We start from the raw sequence: 5,108 nt of genomic DNA on the forward strand, positions 1-5,108 counted from the left end.
TCATAACTTACGAGTAGAATGGGGCTCTCAAAGCTTTTTAACTTAAATACTCAGTTGCTTTCAGGGTCCATTTTTTAATGTAATCACTTATGCAGTGATAAATGAATATATGAAAACAAATGCTTTTACATTTTAATTTAAAAAGAAAGCAGGTGCAGGCCACAGAAAAGTTTTAAAGTATGCCTTCTTACCAGCAATAGTTCATTTTAAAAATCATACCAGATTTTTGCCAAGATCAGTGTTTCCTCAAAATGAAGATAGAAATAGATTTGTATAGTGTGCTCTTGTACCTCTACATAGGTTATTATATAATTTTGAGCAGTTATGCATTTATCTAAAGGAAATCAACTGTGAATAAATGCATGTTTACCAAAATGGCTGTTTACAGTGCATTTAGTTCTGATATTTATAAAGATGACATTTTACAGAATAACTTTAAAATAGTTTGGAATTCTATATAGTTTAGACATCAGTCACATCTGAAGACAAAGGAAAATGTGCAATATTTTTTATGTAGGCAAGCTAACACAGTGTACCTAATTGCAGAATTATCTGATTAATTTGTAATAGATAAGTTGTATAACATTTTCATATCTTAAAATGTTTTTTAGATCTTGAAGTGAAACCTTATTTTCAAAATAAAATTCTACAGAAAAATTCTGTTGGCTATGATATGCACATTTTTGGGCAAGATAAGAACTAGAGCCAAAATTAGTGTTTGACAGTTTTATTTACTCTGCTGTAATTTTCAAGCTTATCAGTTAAATCTGTAGGGTTTTTTTTTAAGCTGTCATGACATTTGTGATTATTAGTAGAAATCAGTGTTATAATTTGAAATTTGGGTTTTTCAGACTTTTAGTGGCAGATTTAGAAGGTTCATTATTTTCTTGACATGTGATACAGTATTTGCCTTGAGTGGTAAGGTTTTATAAGGTAGGGCTTTCATGATTTAGGATGTGAATGCAAAAACTTAACACGTAAGTTAATTAGATGTATAATTTGGTTATGAAATCTATTCTAAAATAACACCACCAGAAAATTAACAGATTCCATTTTTGAAGCAATCCTTGGTCTGGATTGATTAATGAAAACGTCTTCTTTAAGAGGTTCTATTAAAAAATATTTCTAGTGTATTAGTTATTGTTTTTGTGGAGAGGGGGTAAACCACACCATTAAGGGAATAAAATGTTAATTTAAAAGAGGTGATTATAAGATTTGTTTCAGGCCCCAAATTATAAATAAAGATTGGTGTGGAATCTCATTAGTGTATATGTTTTCTGCCATTATAAAATTACCTTTTTAGCGTCTGTTTCTAGTGGTCTAATACCAAGTAGATAAATTTTGCAAACAGTCTATTTTTAGTGTCTGAGTTTTTTGTTACCTAAAACACCTGAAAGGTAATACTAAAGAATTGTTGATTGTATTTGGGAATTTTTACATAGGAGTTGTATTAGGTTTACAGTCCCTGTAGTGTTGCCTTATAGAAATCTTTACATCTAGAATGAGTTTTTCTTCCCTTACATAACTTTATATGTATTTTAATTTGTTGAAACCTCTAAAGTGTACTGAGTACAGTCACACATCACATAATGACATTGCAGTCAATGACAGGCTGCATATACATCAGTGGTCCCATAAGATTATAATACGGTATTTTTACTGTACCTTTTCTGTGTTTAAATACACAAAACCATTGTGTTACAGTTGCCTACAGTATTCAATATGGTATTCGTAGCCTAGGAGTAATAGGCTATACCATGTAGCCTAGGTGTGTAGTAGTCTTTACTGTCTAGGTTCGTGTAAGTATACTCAATGTTCACATCACAATGAAATCACCTAATTGACACATTTTTCACATGTTTCCATGTTAAGCAACATGACTGCGTAGTTATTATTTTTGTTTGTTTTTGAAATGGAATCTTGCTCTGTCGCCCAGGCTGGAGTGCAGTGGCATAATCTCAGCTCACTGCAACCTCCGATTCCTGGGTTCAAGTGATTCTCCTGCCTCAGCCTCCAGAGTAGCTGGGCTTACAGGCACCCACCACCACAGCTGTCTAATTTTTATATTTTTGGTAGAAGCAGGGTTTCACCATGTTGGCGAAGCTGGTCTCGAACTCCTGACCTCGGGTGATATGCCTACCTCAGCCTCCCAAAGTGTGGGATTACAGGTCTGAGCCACCATACCAGGCCAGGTTTCTCAGTTTTAAGTAGAATTTGTTTGTAATGTATAAAATTTAAAAGAGAAAATGGGCTTTAGCTTTTAAAATAGCACACACGGGTTATATTTATACCATAAAGGTTTGTTAAAAAGAATTTTTTTTTTTTTAAGCACTGTGGTTTGTACAGAGAGTTTGTTGTTGTTTTTTTAAAGAGACTGGTTGGCCAGGTGCGGCGGCTAACACCTGTAATCCCAGCACTTCGGGAGGCCAAGGTGGGCGGATCACGAGGTCAAGAGATCAAGACCATCCTGGCCAACATGGTGAAACCCCGTCTCTACTAAAAATACAAAAATTAGCTGGGCGTGGTGGCATGTGTGGGTGGTGGCATGTGTCTGTGGTACCAGCTACTCGGGAGTCTGAGGCAGAAGAATCGCTTGAACCCAGGAGGTGGAGGTTGCAGTGAGCCAAGATTGCGCCACTGCAATCCAGTCTGGCGACAGAGCAAAACCCTGTCTCAGAAAAAAAAAAAGACTGGTTAAATCTGCCACATTCTAATTATGGTAGTTATGATAGAAGTTACCAATTTATGTAAGTTGTTTTTTTTAATGTAAAATTTTTAAGTAATTGTGAAAACTTGCCAGTTAAACAGTGGATGTAGTACTATATCAATTTTTTTTTTTTTTTTTTTTTTTTTTTTTGAGATGGGGTCTCACTCTGTTGCCTAGGCTAGAGTACAATGGTGTGATCTCGGCTTATTCCAACCTCTGTCTACCAGGTTCAAACAATTCTGCCTCAGCCTCCGGAGTAGCTGGGATTACAGGTTCCCGTCACCATGTCCAGCTAATTTATGTATTTTTTAGTAGAGACAGGGGTTTTACCTGTTGGCCAGGTTGGTCTCGAACTCCTGACCTCAGGTGATCACCTGCCTTGGCCTTCAAAGTACTGGGATTACAGGTGTGAGCTACTGTGCCCAGCCATCTATCATTTCAAAACTACAAGGGAGCACTTTACTCTTGGATGAAAAAAAAATGTTTATAAAATTGAATTACAAAATAGACATTAAGAGTTTTATAGCAAAATAAATATGTAGACTTTTATGGGTGAGACAATAATAATAGTCTGGGAAATATCTCCAACAATGGCCATATACTGCATTACAGCCAATAAAACTTTCCAACACTGCTTAGGTTTTAGGGTCATTGGGAAATCCCTTTGTTGATGTTTGTAGCAAGAAGTACTATGAGCTAGTTTTGCTTATCTGGGCCAGACTAGTTCTGGGTGTTCAAAAGATGTGCTGCTTGTCAGCATTAAGGCAAATCATTGATTCCCTTTCCTGTTAAACTAAAAATGTAGCAGAAAGGCTCTGAAGCCCAGTGAAGTGTGGTACATTCAAAGAAAGTACCTTTAAACAAAGCTCCTGGAACTTTAATCATGCTTGCACTTTGCTTTTTCCTTGGATGTGTCACTTCAATAAATAAAACACATGTTTTCTTTTGCACAGAGCTTTCTGCCTTCATCTGGAGAGATGATCATGTATCTAAGGGGAGAGAGCTCTGAAGAGGACATAGCGACTGAAAAGTGTAACCACTCTTAGGAGGAGGTCAATATTTTAGCAAAGAACCATAAATGGAAGACTATTCCTCGCTGGGTGAGGTGGCTCACGCCTCTAATCCCAACGCTTTGGGAGGCTGAGGCAGGTGGATCACCTGCGGTCAGGAGTTCAAGACCAGCCTGGCCAAAGTGGTGAAACCCTGTCTCTACTAAAAATACAGAAAATAGCCAGGCATGGTGGCAGGCGCCTGTAATCCCAGCTACTTGGGAGGCTGAGGCAGGAGAATGGCTTCAATCTGGGAGGTGCAGGTGAGCCGAGATCGCGCCATTGCACTCCAGCCTGGGCAAAAAGAGCAAAACTGTCTAAAAAAAAAAAAAAAAAAAAAAAAAATCAGCCAGGAGTGGTGGCATACGCCTGTAATCCCAGCTACCGGGGAGGCTGAGGCACAAGAATCACCTGAACCTGGGAGGTGGAGGTTGCAGTGAGCCGAGATCATGCCACTGCACTCCAGGCTAAGCAACACAGTGAGATTGTCTCAAAGGAAAAAAATACTATTCCTGAGTAGTAAATTTCACTAATTGAAAGAATCGAAGAACCCTTTACCAAGGAGATTTGTCATTGTTCTTACCCAAAGAAAGACTTTTTGTGCATTTAGAAGTAAAATGTTACTGATCACTGATCAGCTCTAATGAAGATTGCCTAGACTAAGCCACAAAAGCCTCCTACTACATGTATTATATACCTTAAGTTAATAGACAGTCACTTGCAGAAAATAAGTTTTAAATTTGGCCTTCTGGCCCTCTAATATTTGAGTGCCTTGAAAGGGGAAACAATTCTTCCCTTGGGGAAGAAGTGCTCCCATACTCATGATTCTTAGCATTAGGGTCAGTGTCTTTACAGCAATATAAAAGTCCTTGAAATGACATCTGTTAAGTGTTAAAGAGAGCTACATGGCAATAAAAGATCACACAGCACAAAGGAATGGCCTGACTGAGGTGGTCATATAGAAATAAAGGATCTTCAAAGTTGTTTATGGTAGTAAAAACATAGTTTCATTGCATGTGCAATTTGCTAGATGAGCATGATGAAAGTATAGCAATACATACATAACAGTTAACAATACAATCATGAAAGTCGGCTGCAGGCCGGGCGCAGTGGCTCATGCCTGTAATCCCAGCACTTTGGGAGGCCGAGGGGGGTGGGTCACCTGAGGTCAGGAATTCCAGACCAGCCAACATGGGAATCGCTTGAACCCAGGAGGCGGAGGTTGCAGAGAGTTAAGATCGGGGACTGCATTCCAGTCTGAGCAACGGAGCAGACTGCTTATAAAACAAACAAACAAACAAACAAACAAAAAAAAAAAAAAAAAAACGTCGGCTGCAGACAGCGAAAGTGGA

Source organism: Aotus nancymaae, unplaced genomic scaffold, assembly GCF_030222135.1.
Source record: "Aotus nancymaae isolate 86718 unplaced genomic scaffold, 86718_ANA_hifiasm-v0.15.2.pri h1tg000040l, whole genome shotgun sequence".
In the NCBI taxonomy this organism is placed as follows: domain Eukaryota; kingdom Metazoa; phylum Chordata; class Mammalia; order Primates; family Aotidae; genus Aotus; species Aotus nancymaae.